The sequence below is a fragment of the Melospiza melodia genome, unplaced genomic scaffold (genome assembly GCF_035770615.1).
Source record: "Melospiza melodia melodia isolate bMelMel2 unplaced genomic scaffold, bMelMel2.pri scaffold_44, whole genome shotgun sequence".
In the NCBI taxonomy this organism is placed as follows: domain Eukaryota; kingdom Metazoa; phylum Chordata; class Aves; order Passeriformes; family Passerellidae; genus Melospiza; species Melospiza melodia.
In genome coordinates, this window is record NW_026948761.1 from 2943175 (window position 1) to 2968951 (window position 25777).

A 25777-nucleotide genomic window follows, 5' to 3' on the forward strand; every position below is an offset into this window, starting at 1 on the left:
TTGTCCTGCAGCTGGGGGCCATGCTGGGAGATGGAGCGGGAGAGAAGGGGAAAGGGCACTGATTTTCTCCTCACCTGTCTGGGGGTCCTGGGGGATCCTCATTTTCCTTGCAGCCTTGTGTTCCATCTGGTGAAGGTTTGGGGATGGGAAATTCTGTTGTGGGAGGAAAACAAGGGATAAGCACATTGAATTTTGTACTGGTTTGAAGGCAGACCTGGGGGAGAGTCTAAACCAAAATTGCAATGATACAGAAACTGCGGCGAGGTGTATCTGGCCTGGGAGGTCAGTGTCTGGCTAGCAGAGGGTAGGCCGAAACCCAGCTGCAATCCAAAGCGAGCACCCCTCGGCGTCTGAGGGCCTCGGGCTGTGCACACCTGCGGACTGATCTCGCTGCACACACGATGGCAAATAAGGAGCTGGACTCTCGATGGGGTCAAGTCAGGTTTAAGATGAAGCCCAAGACGACAACCAGGGAGAGACCAGGAATGGAGGGTGGAACAAGGTTATAAAGGGAGTTGGTGTTTCAGGGAGGGGTTTACACAGAACCAATAGGGAAGGGTGAAGGGATGAACTTAACATAACGGGCATGAGGGAATACCCAATCAATACAAAGTAAGGGAGGGGCCCCGGGACCACAGCCAATCATAACCCCCCTAGGGAAGAAGATTCTGGCAAAATAGGAGGAGTGGGGGTGATTGACTGGGCCCAGGGAGGAGAAACAAATGTACATATAAGGGTATTAGGGGGAGGAGGAATTATATAACTAAAAGGACTGACAACCCCAGTGGCAGGAGTTGCCATGGGAACAACATAATAGACAGGCGAGAAAAACAGGGAGGGCAGAACCATTATCAACCGGAGGGGGGAGCAATACAGAAAATAGGGGAGCAAACAAGGAAACTTAACAAACACACTACAACAAGAAACAGTGCCTTAAACTGACAGAGTCAGGATATAATCTGACAAACTGTTAGTCAGGGTGGTGGCAGCAGTCCCAATAAATGGTGGGTGCAGTCCTGTTGGAGTGATGAACGTGATTCTGTTGAAGCAGTGATCCTGTAGAAGGGTCTGGTCTTCCTCTGAAGGTCCCGTGATGGTTATGGAGCTCTTGTCCTCTGGCAATCCAGTAGGCAAGCTGCTCCTGCTGTTGAAAGACTCAGCTTATATCATGGTAGGAATGCTTGGATCCTCCCCCTGGGCGGAGCATCCCACAATGGGATGATGGAATTTTATCAGTCCTGCAGTAAAACTCAATGGCCCATTCACAGAAGATATCTCCCCTGGAGGATGTCATCAGGGGTGAGCCATGGAAGAGATAAAGAACACTGCCCCACCTGTTTATAGCAGTTGATGAAGATGGGAATTGAAAACATGCATTTGGTTACATCTTACATTGCAGCCTGAAACAGTGGGGTAATCCCTGCTCAGGGGGTGAACACCACCCCCCTTACCCAAACTGGCTCAGGTGTAAACCCCCAGCCTGGGATGGCCACACACACACAGGGGACAATGTCACACTTTGCCTGCTTCAGGGGAGGTCTCTGTCCCTGTCACTCCCTTGCTCTTCCCCCCTTTTCTCTTTCCATCTCTCTCTCTACCTCACATTTACTGTTCAATAAAATCCACTTTCGGTTTGGTCTTGTTAGCACCTTACTTGGGGCAGAGGCATCTTTCTAAGAATTTTCTTAACCAAATCGCGACATTATTTTGGCACAGTGAGTTCAGGGCACTGTTGTCTGACCCCAAGTGCCTTTGACAACTACATGGCTCCCTCCTCTGAGGAGGTTGTGGTTCTCTCTGGAGGAACTTCTGGAAACTTTGACACAGCTTCCTCAGAGAGACTTATGGGAGAACTGATGAGGAAAACAGCTGTTGAAGGTGGCCAGTGAAAAAGAAAATATTTTGTTGTCTTTCCTTGAAAACTTTACTAAAATCACTGCAGGAAAGGGATCATGTGATACGAGTGAGCCTGACAAGGTTCATTCACCCCTAGGTGAGGAACACAAGGGGCTGCTGGAAGTCCCACAAGAAGCCCAGCTCAAGTAGCTAAATTCCCAAATAACTCCTGAGTTCACACCCTTGGGGGCTTTGCCAAATGTGAGAGTCATTATTCTCTTCGTCCCTGTCACCTTTGTGACAGCTACACAGAACTTCTCCTTCTTTTTAATAATCTGTATTGGGCCAAATTTGCACTTTTCTTTAATTGGAACCTGCAAGCAGCTGAGTTGGAGCTGTGCAAGAATTGATCTGACTTGTAATTGACACAGAATTGCTTCGATTTTCACTGTAATCATGTTTGGGATTTGTTTGCATTTACATCATATGTGACTTGTGGGAAAATCAAATATTCATCAAGTGATTTATGCAGAGTAAAGTTTGATTGCTGCCAAGTTTATTTTGCCCAGTGCCCAGGGGATTCTCAAGGGTCTCTGTGCCTCTCGCACTGGGGGATTCTTGGGAAGAGTTTGGGGGGGTTGTCCCTGTCCCTGTGACCCCAGGCCGTTCCCCAGTGGGTGTCCCTGTCCCTGTCACCCCAGACCATTCCCCAGGGGTCCCCCATCATTCTCACCCCAGGGAATGCCTGGGGGGTCTCCCTCCCTCTCACCCCTGTGCCAGGGGCTGCTCGGGGCAGTGTCTGTCCCTCTCACCCCAGGGGATGCTCGGGGGTCTCTGTCCCCTCATCCTGAGGGATGCTCAGGGGGTCTCCATCCCTCTGGCCTCCGGAAATGCCTGTTCAGGGCTGGGGACCAGGGACTCTGTGTCCCTCTCACCGCTGAGGGTGCTCGGGGCTGGGGGGGCTCTCCGACCTTCTCACACCTGGGGAGGCCGGGGGGGTCTCTGTCCCTCTCAGCCCTGCTGTGACCCCACCCAAACATCATCGGGGTCAGAGGGACAGAGACACCCCAAAGCCCCAGAAGGGCTGAACCTGGGATTTCGTTTGGGACTGAGGATTTAGGAAGGGACTGGAATTAGGGCTGGGGTTGGAGTTGGGACTGAGATTTGGATTTGAGTTGGGATTGAGGTTAAGGCGAGACATGGGATTGGCTTCAGGGCTGGGGTTGGGATTTGGTCTGGGGCTAGTCGAGTCTGGGACTGGGATGAGGTTAAATACAGAACTGTGAGTGTGTCTCAACATGGAGTGAGATTGAGACCAGGATCAGGGTCAGGTTTGGGACTGAGATCACCCAGAGCTGGACAGGGGGGATGTCACTGCAGGATGTCCCTGGCATCGTCCCAGCCCTCCTCAGGCACCTGCAAACATGGGGGGCAGCTGGGTGCTCCAAGATCCAGGTGCTCCCACGCTGCCCCTCAATACCAGGTGAGCATTCCCTAGGGCAGCCCTGACTGTGACCCTTGGGGCTCTGGGATCAGCCCTCACATCCCTGTGGGAGCATCTAGAGGCAGGGCGAGAGATTTCTGCCCCCCCTCTTCCCTGTGGAAGGATGATGCCCAGCTGCCCTTTTCTTCTGGTGCATCCTCCTCTCCTTCGACATGGATATTCAGGGACAGGAGTGGAGGGAACGGCTGCAGCTGAGGGGCAGGGTCAGGTTGGACGTCAGGAAAAGGTTTTTGCCCAGAGGCTGCTGGGGCCATGCCCAGGCTCCCCAGGGAAGGGTCCCAGCTCCAGGGCTCTCTGAGCTCCAGCAGTGTTTGGACAGCGCTGCCAGGCCCAGGCTGGCATTGTTGGGGTGTCCTGTGCAGGGCCAGTAGTTGGATTGGAGGATCCTGATGGGTCCCTCCCAGCTCAGCCAATTCTGTGGTTCTGGGATCCCATGAGCCTGGGGATGGGGTGGCCAATGGTTGCCGTGGCAACGGGCTCTGGCTGCAGGCCTGAGCTGGTGTCCATGGCAACCACCCCTGGCATGGCGTCTCCATGGAGCTGCTGAGGGACTGACCATAGCAACAGGGGGCTGGTGACGGTTGCCATGGAAATTGACCATAGCAACAGGGTCCTGGTGATGGTTCCCCGCTAAGGGTCAGATTTGTCAGAGGCCTTCAGAGGGGTTCCCTGGGGACTTTCCAAGAGTCTCCAGGCTGTTCCACAGCTGGAATGTCACAGGCACAGACAGGGGCTCCATGGACACCTGGCAGGCATTTCTGGGGACTGTAAAGGGCCGTGTGGTCAGAGGCAGTCACAGCCATTCCATGGTGACATCCCAGGGGACCTTGGGCTGCAAAGGCACCGATCTGTAACAGGCACTCACTGGGGCTCTGTGGTGACATCCCAGGAGTCCCCTGGCTGCCAAAGAGCTGGGGTGTCCCAGACACTCACAGGCGTTCCTGTCATGGGCACAGTGAGACCTTCAGGCAAAATTTATTAGGGAAACTCCTGTTGGGTCACAACGTGCAGAAAGGATTCCCAATAGCCCCCATAGATGCCCAAACATCACCATTGAATCAGAGATGACACAGACTCAGATCAGAAGGCTAAGGGCTAACACCCACCTGTTTTTTCAATCCTCTTCTTTTATACCTTGGTTTGCTACAGGTGGACTTCACTGGTCCTTTAATCAACACATTTCACATGATTGGCCAATTAAGACAACACCCTTCAGTAAACAATTTTATGGAAAAAAGCCAACTTATTCCAAACATTGTCAGCCAAGTGTTTCCACAAAAATCCACTCAGATAACACCATTTATTGATGTTCGTTTTATGTTGGGCCTTTCTTGGGGATCCCTGGATGGGGGAATCCCTCCTGTAGCAGTTCTATGCCAGGAAAAAAGAGATGCATGGGACTTTTTCAGTCTTCAGCTTCTTGTTTATTGATATCTCATCTAAAGTTTTGCATTGCTGTCCACACCAGGCTCAGTGCACTGGAAAAGCACTGTAAAATGGCCCCAAAATGTACAGTTTCAAGCTCTTTTAACATTGTCTCATCCAATAAACACTTGAAAGGTGCGTTATTTCTACTTATCTACCAATAACTCATCCCTTGACTGTCCACATATCCTCTGCACTGTGCTTTCCATGACCAATCACCTTGTGCTACCAACAGTGCAGAAAATAGAGCAGATGAAGAAGACAGGGACTACACCCCAATTCCTCCATCTTGCTTCCTATCTACACCATACTAACAACCTCAAAAACCTAAATTTCTCACCCAAGGAACATACCATAGTACTCTCTATTACCTATTTCACACTTTGGTAAATTCTAATCTATCTCAAAGTCTTGGAAATCCTCTCCATGGGGGAAGTTGAAAGGCAGTGTTTCTCTGGGGGTCAGGACCTCTCAGAGCAGACAGAGAAATATTCCCTGTGCCTTGGATTCCCACACATTTAACCTAAAATCCTTTAACCCTTAATATGTGAAGTTGCCCAAAAATGTTCCAGGTAAGTAGGATTAGAAGGAGGAGAAAGAGAGAACAACAGAAAGACAGAAGATCCATAGAACGACACGCACATAGGTACCAACTGCTGGGGTTCCAGCATCGCGAAGAGAGGAACCACAGGAGAAGGCAGGATCCAGACCCTGGACTGGCCTCGTGCCCCAGCTTTTAACCCCCTGCTCCTTCATGGGCCCGCCCCTGGGGTGAGACTGCCAGTTGCATGTCCAATCAGAGCCATGGTAGGCACCAGCGGCTGCTGTGTGATTGATTGACAGCTCAGCCAATCAGAACTATGTTAGCACTGCCCGTACTGTGTGATTGACAGCTCTGCCAGGCCAGGGCTGGGGGTGGGGTTTTGTCCCACCACAAACCAAGGCCTGACCCAGCCCTGGCCCCACATGGGCATTCTGAGCATCCCAAGGTGTCTCGGGACATCAATCTCATCCAGCCTCTGACAGCAACCACAATGAATCTCATGGAATCAAGGGTCAGTTGTGACCTCATGGTGCCTCATGGAATCAAGGAGACCATTGTGCAACTCAGGAGCAGTATGCATGCAAGGGTCAAAAATCAAACACTGGGGCCCATAGAAGCAAGGAACCATTGTGACACAGCGGGGCTGCATGGACCCAATGGACCCTTGTGACTCTGTTGAGGCTCATGAAACCAAGAAGCCATTGTAACCCTGCAAGACTTCATGGAATCAAGGAGAATACTGTGACAGTGTGGGGACCCATGAAATCAAGGAACCATGGAACAGGTCTGCCTGCTTTGACCTCCTGGGGGCTGTTTGACAGGTCCCACTGAATTTGACATGTCAAGGGCCACTTCTCATCTGACTGTGAAGCACTGGGGCTCTGTGCTTTCCTTCCTATGGAAAAGAGTTCTCTTTCTTGTTAAGCTTCTATGCCTGGAATTAGGATTCCACCTCTAAAATTCCCTATATGCAAGGGTTTCTCCCAAACAAATTCTGCCAATACAGTCAAGTGTGGCAAGACTCGGCCTCTGGTGACTGCCTCTCATCTGCCCCGGTGCTCAGTTGTTTCCTTTCTATGGAGACCATTGTGACAATGTGGGGGGTTGTGGAGCCAAAGGGCATTGTTACACTGTAGGAACTTGTGGAAGCAAGGGAATCATTGTGACACTGGGAGTACCATGGATCCAAGGGGCCATTATGACACTGTGGAGTCTTGATGAACTATGGGGGCCATTGTGACACTTTGGGGTCTTCCGAAATGCGGGGAACATTGTGACACTGCAGAGTACTACGGATCCACTGAGACACTGTGGAGCCTCATGGAACCAAGGACATCGCTGTGGTTCTGTTGGGCTGCATGGTCCCAAGGGGCCAATGTGAAGCCATGGGGCTTTGTGGAACCAAGAGACAATTGTAGCATTTCAGGCCCTCATGGAGCCAAAGGGTCATTTTGATCCTGCAGGGCACCATGGATCCATGGAGAAAATTGTGGCATTGCAAGGCCCCATGGGATCATGGAGACCATTGTGACACTGCAGGGCCTCGTGGAGGGAAGGGGCCACTGTGACACTATGGGAACTTCTGGAGCCAAGGGGATCATTGTGGTACCAATGGAGGCCATGGAACCAAGGGGCCACGGTGACAAAGAGGAGCTTCATGGAACAAATAGATAATTATGATAGCCTGGGCTTTTGGAACCATGGAGACCATTTAGATCCTTAAAGACTTGTGTAACCAAGGGGCCATTATGACACCTGAGGGCATCATGGAAGCAAGAGAACCATTGTGACACTGCAGGGCCCTGTGGAACCAAGGGAACATGAAATAGGTGTGGCTGCCTTGGACTCCCAGGGTTTACCTGACAGGTCTGGCCGACCTTGGAATGTGGAAGGCCACTCCCATCTGCCCCTGAAACACTGGGGCTCTGGGATTTCCTTTGTATAGAAAAGAATTGTCCATCTTTTCCAGGTATCCATGGCCAAAACTTGGATTCCACCTCCAAATTTCTGTGTATCCAAGGAATACTGCCAGACAAAAGTTGCCAGGACAGACAGGTCTGGCTGGTCTTTGACTCCCAAGTGCCAGCACTTACCTGTTTTGCAAACACTGGAAAGGGCTCTGTGCTTTTCTTTTTATGGAAGAAAAACATCCGTCTTCTCCAGGCACAAATGTCTGAAATTAGGATTCCACATCCATAATTTCAAATATCCAAGGGTTGGTCCAAGCAAACACGCCAGGACAGACAGGTCAGGCTTGCCTTGGCCTCTGGTGGTTGCCATGCATCAGCTGCTGAAACATGGGGGCTCCGTGGCTTTCTTCCTATGGAGACCAATGTGACATTTGGGAGCTTTGTGAAATGAAGGGGCCACTGTGACACTGCAGAGTGCCATGGATCCAAGGGACATTGTGACACTGTGGAGCCTCGTGGAACCAAGGACATCATTGTGGCTCTGTTGGGCTGCATGGTCCCAAGGGACCATTGCAAATCAGCAATGTGAGAATTAGCCCAGCTGTAACTCAGAGTCAGCCAGATTTTACCCCGGAAGAACTGGGCGTGAGTTTCAAGTCCTAGGTGTCATTCAAAGAACAAATTAAAATCAATAATGAGGATGATCATTAACAATTTTCCAGATGCCTGTGCTGATGAAATCCATACCACTGAATTTTGCGACTCAGTGGGAGTTGATCTGTATAATTTTTGATCAAAAGGGACCCCATTGCACCCTGCGTGCTCCTCATCTTCCACACAACACTTGACCAGCAAGCAGCGTTTTGAAAACTCAATCCGTTGGTAACTCGTAACTCGGGAACTCCCCTCAAACCTGCCTTTCTCAAACCTTTAATGATGGTCCAAGATGGCAATGGCCATGCTGTCTTGGAGCATCATGCCCTGGATACTCAAGACAGAACGAGCCAAAATATGGCTCAGGAGCCTGACCACCCACCCTCCATCTTGGCTCCTCCACTTCCTGCTACCACAACTTTCGCCTCTGCCCTGAAAAAAGCTCCAGACTCCAACCACACAACTACAGGTCCTGCCCTCACTGTCAATCATTCCCTCTCCACACTGGACCATGCCTCCAGTTAAGGAAGGAGACTGGCACATAGCCTCGGAATTCCTTATTGCCCTGTTATGTTATGAAAAAAGGGGGCAGAATCCCAGGTATCAGCTACTGGTTTGCAGGGAAATCAAGGATCTTTGTATCTAAAGACCATAGGAAGGACTTACCTTGCTTTAATGACCTAATGAGGGCCATGTTTACAGCACATGTCTCAACCTCATATGATTTAAAATATATTATGTTGTTGTCACCTACAGAATACACCCGATGGGAAGAGGGGTTGAAGTGTTTATTATGCTAATAGCAATGACTATGCTAATAATGAAGCAAGGGCGGAATTGAAAATCAACCATCTAGCTGGAGAAGGACAACACAGCCTACCAGATGATCAAGCAGTAGGTATCGCCAGAGAAGTATTGAATGATATCAAAGAGATGGCTTTGAAAGCTTTAATTCAGGTATTAGATGGTAGCACCCCCAATTTGAAATACTTTGGGTGGCTGCAGCTAAAGCTCTAGGACAATTAGACCATCCTGGGTGCCTGTTAAGTAAGCAAATCAATGCTACCTCCCTCACACTGAGGGGCCTGCTCTCAGACATAGAGACCATCAAACATGCCACCTTGCAGAACAGTGATAGAGTTTTTACTCTGGGCACATGGGCATGGCTGTGTAGACTCTGAGGGCATGTGTTGCATGAACCTCTCCAGCCACAGCGAGTCAATCCACAAGAGCATTTAGGTACTGAAGGAAGGGTTCAAGAAGCTTCTAGTGGAAAACAACGACTAGTTCAATAAACTCTTTCAGTCCAAGGGACTAAAGGGTTGGATGATGTCTAGCTAAAACAGGACTAATTATTCTCTTAGTGGTTATTGTTGTATTGTTAATTGTCCCATGTTTGTTTGGATGCTTTTAGAAAGTCTTACAAAATTCTTTCAGTTCCATCTTTGTTATAAAACAGAAAGGAGGAAGATACCCAACACAGGCTCCTCATGGGCACCTTGGACAAGAGAATTGGAGGCCAGGATGGCACAAAAACCTCTCAGAGACTCAATTTTGGAAGGAAATTCCTTAAAAGTACTTAAAAGTATACTTAAATCCATAAAGTACCTTAAAAACCTTTAGTATCTCAAAGTGTTAATAAGCCTTCTAAGTTTCAGTACAAAGCTCTCCAGGGACTCATTAAAGCAGATAATTGGGGCCACGATGGCACAAACCTTTCACACAGTGTGTATCAAAAGGGAAACACCAAGTACGTTAAAATAACTGAAGTACCCTGCAGTATTAATGAGCCCCACTGAGTGTTGTTACGGACAAAGCCTCTCCAGGGAGTAATTACCACAGAAAATTGGAGGCCATGATTGCACAAACCTCTCAGAGACTCCAAGGCAAAAGCCAAACCCAAAGTCCTTTCAAAAACTCTGTGAGCATGAAGGAGCCCCCAGGGCCATTCCTGAGCAAGGCTCCCCAGGGACTCCTTCCAGCAGATCCTTGAGGCCACTGGGATGTGGGCTAGGGGGGGATGCTGAGGGCAGGACAAGGGGCTGACAGTGCCCAGCCTGGCTGGGGCTGTGCCAGGAGGCCCCAGCGCCTCAGGACAAGGTGTCTCCTCATAGCCCTTGGTGGCACAGAGCCTGCTGTGCCCCAGGGCACCTAGACTTTGCTTCTCTTTGTCCCCACCTGCCATCACTGCCTGCAGATCTCTGCTCTGCCTGGGGTCTGGGGACACTTTCTCTGTCCTGTCCCTCAGTGGGACCCATTAAATGTCCAAGTAATTTTGGAGTTGGATTCTGACTTGGAGTTCTGGAGAGGTTTCCTCAGCTCCCTCTCAGGGACTGATGTTCAGGGCCAGAGCACAAGGCCCCAGAGGCTCATTAAAGTCCTGGTGCTGTATCTGTGCTGCTGAGCTGGGCTGGGTTCCTGGCACAGAGGCAGCTCCTGGTAACCAATAAGAGCTTCAAAAGCACATTTCTCTTGATGAGCAGCTTTTCTCCAGCCCAGCAGGGCTGGGGCAGTGCCTGCAGCCACCCTGGGCCCAGCAGAGAGGCACAGAGAGCTTCAATCAGTCAGGGCTGGGAATGTGCTTAGAAGTGCTGGGGCACAATCACTTCCAGCCCTTGGCACAGGAACCTCTGGCTGCAGGACAATGCAGCTGCAGCTCCTGGAGCCATCTCCTAAAGCTGGAACATCCCAATGCCTACAGACTCTGTGAGTACATTCTCTGATTGTCTCTTGTGCAGAGCAGCCAGGGGTGCCCAGGGCTGTCCTGCAGAGCAGGGTCCTGCAGCCCCGGGCAGTGTGCTGGGGCAGGGACTCTTCTGCCTGCCAGGGACAGCTCTCAGCCAGCCCTGGCAGCTGCTCCCAGCACTGGGGAACAAGGACTGGGTGGGAGGAGACAGCTGGTCAGGCTTGGAAGTGTTCTCCTTTTTGGGGAGGATGCTGCATTGTTCAGGACTGCTTCCAGGATGGCATTTAATGTCAGAAGAAATAGATTATACAGGGAGCACAGTAAGGCAGGGGCTGCATGAAAGGGAATTTCCTGCTTTTTGAATATACTGTTCTGGGTTGCCTGGATAGGAAAGTGCACATAGATATTCATCTCTCAGTTCAGGTTGAGAAAAAAACCCCAAAAAAACCCCCAAAATTCTCTCAGATGTTAATAAACCAGGCAGTGACAGAAATCCTTGCAGGGCCCCTTAGAGGCAGCATTAGTGTTGCTTTCCCAGTCTCCTCAGGGTTCCTGTGATGTTGCCATCAGAGCCTGCAGAGCCAGAGCTGCCCCTGGGCAGTGCCAGAGCTGGGAGGGGTCTGCAGGGCAGAGCTGAGCCCCCAGGGCTGGGCTGGGCTCTGGCAGCACTGGCAGGGCCCAGCCCTGGGCACAGGGAAGCAGCTGCTGGCAGGGACAGCTCCGGGCAGCAGCACCCTGAGCAGGGAGAGGGGGGAAAAGTTCCCCCAGGCTGTGCTGGGATATTTAAAGTCCTCTCCAAACCCAACTATTCCGTGATTACTTTTCTTACAGATCCCCATGCCAAGACACAGCAAATGTCCAACAGCAGCTCCATCAGGCACTTCCTCCTGCTGGCATTGGCAGACACACGGCAGCTGCAGCTCCTGCACTTCTGCCTCTTGCTGGGCATCTCCCTGGCTGCCCTCCTGGGCAACGGCCTCATCATCAGCGCCGTAGCCTGTGGCCACCACCTGCACACGCCCATGTTTTTCTTCCTGCTCAACCTGGCCCTCAGCGACCTGGGCTCCATCTGCACCACTGTCCCCAAAGCCATGCACAATTCCCTCTTGGACACCAGGGACATCTCCTACACTGGATGTGCTGCTCAGCTCTTTTTCTTTATGTTCTTCATTGGATCAGAGCATTCCCTCCTGACCATCATGTGCCTTGAGCGCTATGTGTCCATCTGCAAACCCCTGCACTACGGGACCCTCCTGGGCAGCAGAGCTTGTGCCCACATGGCAGCAGCTGCCTGGGCCAGTGCCTTTCTATATTCACTGATACACACAGCCAATACATTTTCCCTGCACCTGTGCCATGGCAATGCCCTGGGCCAGTTCTTCTGTGAAATCCCGCAGATCCTCAAACTCTCCTGCTCAAAATCCTACCTCAGGGAATTTTGGCTCATTGTGTTTTCCATTTCTTTACTATTTGGTTGTTTTGTGTTCATTATTTTCTCCTATGTGCAGATCTTCAGGGCTGTGCTGAGGATCCCCTCTGAGCAGGGAAGGCACAAAGCCGTTTCCACCTGCCTCCCTCACCTGGCCGTGGTCTCCCTGTTTCTCAGCACTGGGTTTTTTGCCTACCTGAAGCCCCCCTCCATGTCCTCCCCATCCCTGGATCTGGCCCTGTCAGTTCTGTACTCAGTGGTGCCTCCAGTCCTGAACCCCCTCATCTACAGCCTGACCAATCAGGAGCTCAAGGCTGCTGTGAGGAGACTGCTGACTGGATGGTTTTGGAAATATTAAAGAGGTGGCCTATTTCTGCCAATCATTTGTAATAAAAGTAATTTTTTATACTTTTTGTTCATTTGGTTGTGGTTTTTTTCTTTTATTTACTTTTTTAATCTTGTCCACAAAGAAAGGTATCTTTTTATGCCATTTCCCATTTTGTTTCTCTCTACCATCCCTATGGTCACAGACTGTGTCAATGAGGGGCTATACCCTTGCTTCCTTTAAACGAACTAAAGGATGTCCCAGCAAAGTTTTCTGCAGATATGGCCTTTTGTTGCCTTCTCTGGAGCTGCAGCAGCAATGTCTGTGTGCAGATCTGGGGGCTGATCAGGGCTTCCCCAGCAGCTTTGCCCAGCAGCAGCAGCACTTGGTGTTGCCAGTGCTGCTGCCGTGGCCCTGCCCCGCTGCCCTGGTGGCCCTGGTGTTGCTGTAGGGCCTGAGTGCTCTCGGGGCCGGGCACAGCCCTGGGGGTGGCAGTGCTGGGGCTGCAGCAGGGACAGGCCATGGGCACTGCTGGGGCAGTGCTGACGCCTCAGGCCAGGGCCTGGGGGCTCCAGGCTCCTTGCCCAGGCTCTCTCAAGAACACACCCAGGCCAATGCTCAGCACAGAAAAGCCCCGTGAGAAGCCCCAGGCTGGCCGTGGGCAGGCTGGGGGCAAACAGCATGGCTGGGGCTCTGCAAGGGCCCTGGGGCAGATGGGAAGGAGCAGCAGAGCAGGGGCTGATCCATCTCCAGTGCGCTGCACAGCCCAGGGCAGTGTCCCAGAGCGTCCTGATGGAGCTGCCAACAACATCCCCCCTCTGCAGGCCTGGCCTCTCCCCCAGCTCACACAGGTGCCCCATCCTTGCAGGCACAGACACGGCAGCACTGGCTCAGCAGCCCCTGTTTGCATTGCACAGAGCAGGGGGAGCACCCCCATGCTGTTGCTGTGGGGACATGAACCTGAGGGAGCACAAATGCCCTCAGCCCTTGGGGCCAGCAAGGGCTGGGGCACACCAGGGAAAGCACTCAGCTTTGTCCTGGCCTCTACAGTCAGCCAGAAAGTTTGTTCCCATCTGTTGTATTCATATTGTTGTATAATTATATTTCCTGAGTCCATACCTTCTCTCGATGGTTTTCTCACGGCAGATCTTCACAGCAGTGGTGTTGTTGCTTCTCGGTCAGGGCTCCTCTCCCAGACTCTCCCTGACCACCCCGCCCCCTTTTATCTCAGCTACCTCCATGGGCTACAGCTGCTGCCCAATCAAGGACATCACAGCTGCAGCCCATTTACAATAACCAGAATCAGGGCAGGGTCACTAATACAATAGAGAGATCTTTAACTGCCATACATATATTTACAATACATAAGTTAACTCAGGCCCCCACACCCATCAGCTGGGAGTTTCCTGTCCCACTGCAGACACTGTTGCTCAGAGCCAGAGCTGCCTGGCAGCCACCCCAAAACTGCCCTGAGCATTTCCCTTGCTTCACCTTTGCTTTCTGTACTCTTTGCTTGTACAAATTTCTTCCTCTTGCCCACCCCTGTTCCCTGCCCTGAAAAGACCCCATCCCTGTTTGCCCTTTCCTCTCTGGCCCCACTCTCCATTGCAGTTCCTGACTTGGCACCATGGCAACGTCCCTGGAGGAGCAGGATCATCCTACAAGTGCTGCAGGAATTTTCTGCAGGCTCCTGCAGTGCCGCGTGCTGCTCCCTTGCCAGAGGCACCCCAGGCCAGGGGGGCACATCTGGGCTGCTGTGTCTGCCTCTGGGGCTCCCTGTTCTGGGCAGTCAGGAGGAGCTGCAGAGGCTCTGCAGGACTGACAGGATGGGCTTTGGGGCTGGCAGGAGAAGCTGAGGAACCTGGGCTGCTCGAGCTTCTGAAGAGGAGGCCCAGGACTCATCAAGCAGCTGCTCCAAGGGTGGTTTCAGAGAACCCTAGAGTCAGCAAGGCCGGATAAGGCCTTTGAGATCATACAGTCCAACCTGTGCCCTGGCACCACCTTGTCTCCCCTGAGCTTCCTCTTCTCCAGGACAAACAACCCCAGCTCCCTCAGCCACTCCTCACAGCTCTTCTGCTGCAGGCCCCTCACCAGCCTTGTTGCCCTTCTCTGGACACACTCCAGCGTCTCCACATCCTTCCTAAATTGGGGGGCGACAACTGGACACAGCACTCAAGGTGCTGCCCAACCAGTGCCCAGCACAGGGGAAGAATCCCTGCCCTGTTCCTGCTGGCCACACCATTCCTGATCCAGCCCAGGAGTCATTGGCCTTCTTGGCCACCTGGGCACACTGCTGCCTCATGCCCAGCCTGCTGTCCATCAGTCCCTGCAGGTCCCTTTCTGCCTGGCTGCTCTCCAGCCACTCTGTCCCCAGCCTGTACTGCTGCAGGTGTTGTTGTGGCCAAATTGCAGGACCCGGCACTTGGACTTTTTAAACCTGACCTAGTTGGATCACACATCCCTGTTAACCACACCTGGATCCAGCCTGTCCAGGGCCCTGTGCAGAGCCCTCCTACCTCCATCCTCCATCAGATCCAAACTCACACCCAGTTTGGTGTCATCTGCAGATTTGCTGATGTTGGACACAATCCCCTCATCCAGACCATTCCATGCAGACACTGGAATCCACGCTGGCTGGCTCTGATCCCTCGGCCATCCTGTGGGTGCCCTGTGATGGCACTCAAGGTGATCTGTACCATAACCTTGCTGGGCACCCAGGTCAGGCTGACAGGCCTGGAGTTCCCCAGATCCTCTTTCCAGTCCTTCTTGGGGATGGGCTCACACTGGCACCTCCAGTCCTCTGGCACCTCCCTGCTGAGCCAGCACTGATGGGAAATGATGGAGAGCAGCTTGGGGAGCTCATCCACCAGCTCCCTGATCCCCCTAGGATGGATCCCATCTGATCCCACACACCTGTGAGCATCTGAGTGGCTCAGCAGGACACCAGCTGCTTCCTCCTGGATTCCAGGGGCTGTTCTGCTCCCTGTGTCCATCAACCAGCTCAGGAGAGCACTTGTCCTGAGGACAGCCTGTCCTAATATTGAAAATTGAGAGAAACAAGATGTTCAGTAGCTGTGCCTTCTCCTTATCTTTAGTTACTATATTCTCCACTGCATCCAATAAAGAGTAGAGGTTCTCCTTATCCCATGTTTTTCTAATAAATTAATTGTGGAAACATTGTCTATTTTTTTTTCACGGAAGTGGTCAGGTTAAACTCTCATTGAGCTTTCACCTCTTTACTTTTTTTCTGCACGACTTCACAACCTCCTTAAACATTTCCTAAGCTGCTTGACCTTCTGTCCAAAGTTGATGGGCCTCTTGTAACCTTTGAGTTCCCACAAAATCTCCATGGCCAGCCAGGCAGTCATTTTCCTCACTAGCTCATATTTTGCCACACTGGGACAGGCTGCTCCTTCCCCCTTAAGATTACTTCCTTGAAATGTGTCCATCCTTCCTGGACCCCTTTGTTTTCAAGGGATGTTTTCCTTAAAAAAAATCAGTGCCTGATTCAGTACTCCCCAAATCTGCATCCTAAATAGGCCAAAGTCTGCCCTTCCTAATTCCAGTGTAGAAGTTTTGTTGCTGTCCCTCCATCTTTCACAGAATATTGAAAACTTGATTATTTCATGGTCACTGTGCCCCAGTGCCCCACATCTGCCACCAGCCCTTCTCTGTTTGTGAACAGCAGTAGCAGGCAGAGCTTTTCTTGGCAGTTGGAGTGTTACCAAAAACTCAGTAAAATAGAAAACTCCTTCACACCAACGCAGCAATAAAAAGCAGCATTATTTATTCAGGGGGATGCACCGGGGGACAGCTCCTCCCAAAGCCCTGCAGGCTGAGAGCAGGAAAATTTCTGTTTATATTCTGCATTTTGCATACATATTCATTGATTGTCCCAGACTAAATATACATCTGATAATCATTTTCCCCAAATCATTAATGTATTTCCCCTCCCCTGTTCTCCTGGGGGTCTCTCTGGTGGTCCCTGGTGGTCGTGGACCCCAATGTTCCAGTGGCCCTGGCTGAGCTGGCAGGACACTTAAGCTGGTGAATTTCCAGTTCCCTTCTCACACAATGGGCATTGTGTGGTTTCCATAGGCCTGGGGCTTTGGAGAACAAGCTCCAGGTGTCAACTCACCTGGTGTAGACAATTTATCATCTGGTAACATGAGGTCACAGATGAGGCTATGACATCACAGAGTGGGTTAGGTAAGGTGTTTGAGCAGCTATGACATCATATACTGCCTCTGTGACATCACAGAGCCAGCTGTGACAGGGCAGAGGTCTGACATTCCAGAGCCGACTGTGACATCACAGATTTGGCTGTAACATCAGAGACCAGCTGTGTGACATTAGAGAATGGGCTGTGACATCACAGAGCAGGCTGTGACATCCCAGATGGCCTGTGTGACATCCCAGCAGGGCTGTGTCAGGTCACTGGGTTGGTCACTCTGCCCCAGCTCCCCCTCACAGTTTCTCCCAACAAGTCCAATGCTGTTCATGCCCAGCAGGGTCCCGGTCCCCTGGGATCCCCCCGGCCCACCTGGAGCCACAGCCTCCACCAAAGGATGTTCCACAGGATCCACCCCAGAGCCTGACATGGGGACAAGGGGCCAGGGCTGTGTGACCAGGTCATCAAGGACGAAGATTATCCAGGTCACTGTGGCCTGGTTTGGGTTCCCCAGGGCAGGAAAGATGTCTGGCAGCTGGAGCAGAGTCTGGGAAGGGCCTCCAAGGTGGGGCTGGAGCCCTTGGGCAGTGAGCAGAGGCTGAGGGAGCTGGGCTTGTCCAGGCTGGAGCAGGGAAGGCTGAGGGGCTCCTCATCCCAGCCTGGCAGTGCCAGTGAGGAGGGGATGGAGTACACAGAGCCAGGCTCTTCACAGGGGGCCTGGTGGGAGACAAAAGCCAATGGGTGGAAGGGGAAAGAGGAGACATCAGCCAGGGCATGAGGAGATGAAATGAGTCAGGATGCTTTCAGCATTTCCTCAACACTAAAAGCAGCCTGACTTCCCATCTCCATCCACCACTGACAGCTTGGCAAATCAGGAATTGTTGGAGCTGTTTTGCACCCACTCCAGGATGAGCATCCTGATAGAAGAACTTAATTGTTCTTTTGTCTGAAATTAATTTTAGTCTGGAAATCACCTGTGAATGGTGGAGTCATCAGATGCTGCTGGAACATTGCACATATCTGAGGGAGGATTGTGATTGTTATGCAATGGTGTCCTGTTCAACTGGGGCCTGTTTGCCATGAAGAGAAATTTTCTGTGCTGTCGCAGACATTTCTCCACAGAAATCCTTTCTTTTGGATTTCTGCGTCTTCTGGAGGCCAGAGGCTTCAGAAGACAAGGTAAACAATTATTATCATCTGCTGGGGAATGCAACAGGGACACCTTGATTGGCTCATTTCCTATGTTTGTAATTAAGGGCCAATCACCAGTGCAAGCTACGGGACTGAGTCCTTGGCCACAACTTTGTTATACATTTTCTTTGCTGTCTATTCTTAGCCTAGCCTAGCTGCTCTGCAAACCTCTCTCTATATTCTACTTAGTATAGTCATAATGTATCATATATAATATCTTAATAAATAAGCCTTCTGATTCAAGAAAAAAGATTCACCATCTCTCTCACCAGCTATGACCCACACAGGCGCAGTAATATCTGGTGACCCCTCGTATAAGAGCAAAGATTAATCTGATAAGACCAGAGGAGCAAAATTGCTGTACTAGGTAAAAATCCTGTATGTGTAGCATTTGATGGTTGCTTTGAAGCGACCACAAAAGTGGATTCAAGCCAGGAGCTGAAGAACTGAAGATCCTGATTTGGACAGAGTTCACAACCAAGGCTGACCACAACAGAACCTTCTTCTGGAAAACCTTCAGGAAAGATGATGGAAAAGAGCAGCAGACCTGTGGAGCTGGCCAGAGCAAGCTGGACTTTTAAAAAGGTACTGTTCACTTTTCTATCCCTGATGAACCAGCCCTTTGTAGCTTGTGGCTGTTCGTATGGCAGACACATGACTTGCCAGAAGAGATTCAATTCTCCCCTTAAGAGGAGAAGCTTATTGCCCTCTGGAAATATTGGTGCAGAGAAGATGGTTGCTTTTTGTCAAAAACAGATGTCTATAAATTCTTTAGATGCGCAAAGCTTTTTGGGTTTTTTACTGATGTCCTGTACGCTTTGGATGTTTTTGTCTGGGAGTGCATGGACTCGATTATCCAGTGCGTCTACAGTCAGGGATGCGTGTTGCCTTCTATCTACCCAGCATTTATAAAGCTTTTCCCAGTTTTGAGTTGCAGAGCAGCTCTTTTCCAATGGATCTCTAACTGTTATGGACAATCTCCGTTTCCACCCCCCTTGGCAGAACAGCCGGTGGGTGATGACTTTGGGTTCCCCCCCACCGCGCTTCGCGGTGGGGGGGGCTGAAACTTCGCAGTGCGAAGAAGTTTTTTTTACTCTTGCTCCGGAGCATGCTCAGATGGAGTTTTCTCCTTTCCCCCCTTCTCTCTCTCCGTGGGGATGGGAGTGGCTGCTCAAGCCAGCGCCAGCCTCTCAGACTCCACCTCCTTCACACATGGAGGCGGCACCGGTCTCTGAGGTTTCCTCCACGCCCCTGCCAGAGCCGTCACTCCAGGAGGTCCCGCCCGCGGTTTCACCGGCCTCCCCGCCCCCGCCAGGGCCTGTGTCGGAGAAGGCAGAAGAGACAGCACTTTCGGCGATTGACCTGTTGCTAAGCAACAGCGATGCTCCGCCGCTTCTCCCGGCTCCGCTGCTGCCTGTTTGCGCTGCAACGGAGACTGCGACAGCGCCTCCGCAGCAGGCCCCGGAGTCAGCGGCGGGGGACGGCGCCGGGCCCGTGCCGTTCCTCCCACCGCTTTCAGGGCCGGGGGATGCGGTGACGGCGTGTTCCCACGCGTCCCCACCGCCTCAAGCCGAGACAGTCCCAGAGTCAGCAGCAGAAAACGGCGCTGAACCTGCGGGACCCTCGGAGCAGCCTGCAGCGGATCCCACGATCAGCATGATTCCCTCCCCAGTTCCGGCTTCCCCCCCGCTGCTTCCACCGGACGTCCCAGCGGCTTTGCCGTTGTCAGAGACTGCCGTGGCACCGGCGGCTTGTCCGAGCTCGGACTGTCCCGGGCCGTTTGCCCTTGCGGCAGCAGCTTCAGCAGCCAGCCTCTCCTTCCGTGGAGGAGGCGTGGCTCAGCAGCTGAGTGCGGGCGCAGCCCGGCTGCCGGCTTTCAAGCTCGGTGGTTTGGGGGGTGGTGTTTTGGTTGCTGTCCCATGGAGGCTGCCATCTCTGCCGCCCCTCTTGTGCCCTAGGGGCGAGGGGGAGGGGGCTGCCAAAAGTTCTGCCTTTGGTCCCCAGCCCGGTGGGGGTGGTGCTGTGTTGCTGTGGGAAACAAACATTTCCAGACCCCAGATGGGATTTCTGGGGAATGCTTCTATTTCCCTGCTGCTGGCATGCCTCAGTGGTTTTGGGGAAAGGAAGGGTCTCTGTCGGTTTCTCGGCTGTTTAGGTGGCCTGGAAAGGCCCAGAGTGGCCTTGGACAGCCCGGCGCTTCAAAGGACGAGGAGAGACTTCTGATCTTGTTTCGGTCTCAGTGTTTATTAATTGTTTATCTAAAAGATTTTCTTTCAGCCCGACAGAGGTCTGCACAGCAAGTCAGCCATGGGCACACTCCCCAGCCTCCGGGGCGGTCACTTATCTTTATACTCGAAGTTACGTGTACAATATTTACAATTTTTCTCCAATACCTTCTATTCTTATTAACCGGTGCACTTTTAGTAAAGACCAATCCCAAAGTGCCACCATCACCACAGAAGATGGAGGCCAAGAAGAAGAAGAAGAAGGACAGGACACGCCCCAATTCCTCCATCTTACTTCTCTAGACCCCCCTGTACAGAAATCCTAAACCCTGTGTATTATACTCTAACTAACTTATCCCTTCACCATTCACCCCAGTGAAATCCTCCCAGTCCTCATACAGATGTTATCTCCTGTGTAGGATCAAAGTCCAGCCACCAGACACTTCTGGCAACATTCCAGGACTCCCGAGCCCCCCAAGGGTGGTCTTGGTTGCTCTGCACCCTCATCCTGAGGTGCTGAGATCCCACATCTCCCCCTTCTGTTTGCACTAGGAAAACTTCTTTCGCTATCCGATTCATAGTGTGTTTTAAACATGCAAATATGCATGGGATAACAAGTATGAGGACTAGTAGAATTATTAAAACATAGAATCCTATTCTTAAAATTCCTCTCCAAATGGGAGAGATGTCAAAGAATTCTACCCTTAAAATTCCTCTCCAAATGGGAGAGATGTCAAAGAACTCTACCATACATTTTGCTTTTGCTGACTAATAGGTATATTACCCCCATTGCTTACTGCAATGAATGAAAGAATGATGCAGATAAGCATCATAAAACTCATGGCTTCGCTTCTATGTGAAATCATTGTTTCGCTTTTCTTTCAGGACCTTAACAGAGAATTCCTCCAAAGTCCTTAGTTTCTTTTTATTTCTCTTCCGAGTCGTCTTGTGCAGTCTGAGTCTCGACTCCTGTCTGAGTACTCGTCTCTTTGTTACTTGAATCATTGTTTCTCGGATCCACGTTTTCATGTTCTCGCACTCGAAATAGTTTCACGTGTCGTACCGACACCCACGTCAGATCTCGATCTGTGGAGATACAAGCGAAAGCCTTGCCCCCCACTAGGTGGCGCTGTCACCGGCCTCCCCAGGTCGGACGACAGCATGGGCTCGACTGCCCCTCGTCCTGTCAAATGCTGTGTTCGTGATCTCGTTTGAGACCGTGTCTGCCTGGCTTTTAATTCAGCTGGAAATGGAGCTTGAACACCAGAACGTCTCCCTTGAAGGGAAGGGACTGGGACTCCGAGGGTTTTCATCCAGAGGTACCAAGGCTGAAGAGGGTGTGGAGCCGCTGGGACATAGGAACCCGAGCACGGCCCCTCCTCGCCCGAGACGTCACGGGCCCGCCCCCGCCCGCGCTCTACTCTCTGCGCATGCGTGCTCTCCGAGCCTCTCCCCGTCTCTCCTGGGCTGACGTCACTCTCCCCCCCTTGTTCCACCTCCCAGGTCTCCTCCCTCGGTCTGCCCCTGACTCTGTCTCTGTGTCCATTCCTCCCGCCGGTGTGTACGGCCCGCCCCCTGCCGGCACCCGGGCCCGCCCCGCCCCGCAATTTGAGCCGAATTTGTCCGCGGGTTCTTGCGAGTTCTGCCCGCCGCGCGCGTCTCCGCTATTCTGCCGGCCGGAGTGGCCGCCACCCCCCGGCGCCGCGCTGACAAAAGCCGCACCGGGACATGTGTCTCCTGATACCTCTTCTCCCGCGCTCCCCGTCTGCTCCGCCGCTACCGCGCCGTGCCCCCGCGAGGAAGCGTCCCCCCCCCCCGATCCCTTCTCTGTCCCCCTTCACCCCCCCTTCCAATCCTGACTCCCCTGTACTCTCCGGAGTTTCAGGACGCTTTAGGAGTTTCCTGGGGTTTCTGGGTTTTGGGACCGGGGCTTTAATATTTTTTCCTGCTCTCTTTTCTCGAGAGCCCTTTCCCCCTGGCTTCTTAAGGCCAGAAATAATTTTTTTTCCGGAGCTTTGCTCCCCCATCCTTCTGCTGAGGATGCAGCAACTTTTCGTTGCTCTCCCAGTCTTTTCGACTGAACCGGTATGCTTTTCTAGCATTACCCTTGCCGGCGAGAGCAGCTTTAACGCTGTCTCGTCTTTTTTTGTCGTTAAGAAATATCAGTGCCTATTGATTTCCTGCCAAAACCCCACTTCGAATAGCAGGCATGTTTCGGCCAGTGGGTAATTAAGCCTTGCCCACAACAATAGCTGTTTTAATACTTTCTTTGGGATCTCTTCTGTGTGTGTTTGAGCCACGCCTTGTAAGGTGGACAAAATTTCCCGCTGTTCCTGGGAGAGTGTGGCCCCCATATTCTTATTTTTTGACCTTCTCACCGAATCTGTCGTCAGAGCTGTCCAAAGTCTCCCAATCTCTGTCCAGCAGGTCACAGGAGAAGGATCCGGAGGCGCCTTCCGGTTCCGATCCGGGCTGCTCTGCTACGAACTGTCTTCGGTAGAAGCTGAGAGATGTAATTCTCAGTGACTGCTGTTTTTTGCAGACACTTCTGGCTGGTTTTTTTTTTCTTCTTTTTCTTTTTTCTTCAGGCTTCTCTCCTCAGGAGCTATCAGTGCTCTCCTGAGAACTCGTCCTAGATTGGAGCTGCCCTCTTTGCTCTTCAGTTCTTGAGCTTCAGCTCTTCAGGGCTGACCCCCCCCCGAAAGGGTTGGTGGGGAGTAGCCCACCCAGGGACGCCACTTGTCGGTTTCTCGGCTGTTTAGGTGGCCTGGAAAGGCCCAGAGTGGCCTTGGACAGCCCGGCGCTTCAAAGGACGAGGAGAGACTTCTGATCTTGTTTCGGTCTCAGTGTTTATTAATTGTTTATCTAAAAGATTTTCTTTCAGCCCGACAGAGGTCTGCACAGCAAGTCAGCCATGGGCACACTCCCCAGCCTCCGGGGTGGTCACTTATCTTTATACTCGAAGTTACGTGTACAATATTTACAATTTTTCTCCAATACCTTCTATTCTTATTAACCGGTGCACTTTTAGTAAAGACCAATCCCAAAGTGCCACCATCACCACAGAAGATGGAGGCCAAGAAGAAGAAGAAGAAGGACAGGACACGCCCCAATTCCTCCATCTTACTTCTCTAGACCCCCCTGTACAGAAATCCTAAACCCTGTGTATTATACTCTAACTAACTTATCCCTTCACCATTCACCCCAGTGAAATCCTCCCAGTCCTCATACAGATGTTATCTCCTGTGTAGGATCAAAGTCCAGCCACCAGACACTTCTGGCAACATTCCAGGACTCCCGAGCCCCCCAAGGGTGGTCTTGGTTGCTCTGCACCCTCATCCTGAGGTGCTGAGATCCCACAGGTCTCACTACCCGTGCTGCCATTGTGCTGGCAGCAGGGTTCAGGCCTGTGGAAATTCAGAGCCTGCTTTATGGTTTGGCCTGGGCTGTTGGGCTCAAAAAATTCCTAGGCTGGGCCCACTGCATGGCCTCCTGATGTTTTTGGGGACTCTGGTTTGTTCTACTGGACCTGGTGCCCCTTTGTGAGCCAGTTTTGGGGTTCCTGGTCCAGCATGGGCCAGGGCCCCCAGGGCCTTTCCTTCTCTGGCACTGCTCTGCTCGGCTGCTGCTCTTTTGCTTTTCGATTAAAAAAAAAAATATATTAAAAATTAAATAAAAAAGATTGAAAATAGCGGGCAGCAGCTCTGAAACGCTGAAGCATTGAAGGGCCAGAAAGAACATTGCAAAATTGTTCAAATTGTTTTAAATTGTTTTAAATTGTTTAGAATTGTGTTATGCTGTTTCAGGAAAAAAAGGACTCTCAGATGTCCAAAAGAAACAACTTCAGCTGATGGACTGTTCCTGAAACTCAGCTGCATGGACTTGAATTCTCTTTGCATTGTATTTTGCAATTTTCTTATATTGTAGGATTGTTTTAGTGATTTATTAGTCTTCTATATTTTATAGGTGAAGAAATTTCCTTTCATTCCACACCAGCATTTTTCTTTTATTTTATACAATTTAGAAAGGTGAGATGTCGCAGACATTTCTCCACAGAAATCCTTTCTTTTGGATTTCTGCGTCTTCTGGAGGCCAGAGGCTTCAGAAGAAAAGGTAAACAATTATTATCATCTGCTGGGGAATGCAACAGGGACACATTGATTGGCTCATTTCCTATGTTTATAATTAAGGGCCAATCACCAGTGCAAGCTACAGGACTGAGTCCTTGGCCACAACTTTGTTATACATTTTCTTTGCTATCTATTCTTAGCCTAGCCTAGCTGCTCTGCAAACCTTTCTCTATATTCTACTTAGTATAGTCACAATGTATCGTATATAATATCTTAATAAATTAGCCTTCTGATTCAAGAAACAACATTCACAGTCTCTCTCACCAGCTGCGACCCACACAGGCGCGGTAATACTGTGCCTCAAAGTGTCACCAGTTCCAAATCCCCCAAAAGACACAAACGTGATGAGTTGTGGTTCCCACTCCAGTGGTAGCACTTGGACCTCCCTCCATAGCCAGAGCAGAGCTCCCTTATCCTACAAAGTCCAAAGTCCCTGGCAATGCAGGGATGAAGGAAACCGGACAGGCTGTGGGGATCAGGGGCAGGGTAGGGCCAGGGATTTGGGGTGGTTGTAAGCCCAGGGTATTACCCGGCCCTTGGCTGTGGTGAACCTCATCCAATTGTCCTGGGCCCATGGCTCCATCCTGTCCAGATCTATCTGCAGAGCTTCCTGCCCTCCAGCACAGCCACACTCCCACCCAGCTTGGGCTCACCTGGGAACTGACTGAGGGTATTCTCGATGGCCTCATCCAGATCAGCAATAAAGAGATTGAACTGACCTAGCCCTAGTTCTGAGCCCTGGGGACACCCCTGGATGTGACTCCATTCCTCAGCTGCTCTGAGTGCCAGGGGTTGGATGAGGGAAATGATGGGGAGGAGATAGAGACAAAGTGTGATTGATTGTCAGCCATGAAGGGTCTGGATTTTCATATCTGTTCAAACTGCATGAAGAGGTGCTGGGGGTCAATATCAATTGGACGTTGCTGATATCAATCTATGAGCAAAATAAGAAAACAGGAAAAAACAATTCTCTCTGCATTGTTTTAAATACAGTATATTCACATTAAATAGACTTCTAAAATCTGCCTAATTAACCAAAAAACACTCTTATTATTCCCAAGGGCATTTCTTGTTCAGGTGTGTTTGGAACAAATATTTATTAGCATTTTACATTGAATTTCTGAACGGAAGACCTCAAGAAAAAAGAGGCCTCTGGAGAAATAAAATTCATCATCAACCTCCAAGTGGCTGAGAATCCATAGCCATCAGAACAGCAATGAACAGAAATGGGCACAGCTTTGTGGCTGCCCCAGCCCTGGGATGGGCCCTGGGCCTGGAGCAGGAGCAGCTCTTGAGGGCCCCAAGGCCGGGCCTCTTGTGCTGCCCTGGGCAGATGGGATGGCAGCAGGGACTGCAGAGCTCTCAGCACCTCAGCCCGAGGGGAGCAGGGCAGCCAGGGAGCCTCCTTTGGCCTTGGCCAAGCACCTTCCCCCATGGCTGGGGCTGAGTCCTGTGGCAGCTGCAGCTGCTGCTGTGCCCTTGCCAGGGGCTGAGGCCGTGGGCCAGTACCCAGAGCAGCCTGGCCTGAGCAGAGCTGTGGGGCCAGAGCCGGCTGGGCTGGGCTGGGGAGAGGCCCTTGGTGCTGCCCAGAGCTCAGGGCAGCTGGCAGAGCTTGCAGAGAGCTGGGCTGGGCTCAGGGAGCCGGGCCCAGAAACCATCAGTGTCCATCTGAGCCTGGCTGAGCGTGCAGGGGCAGGACTCAGGCCAGGCCTTGTGGGGCAGGACCAGCACCTGTGCAAGGCATTGC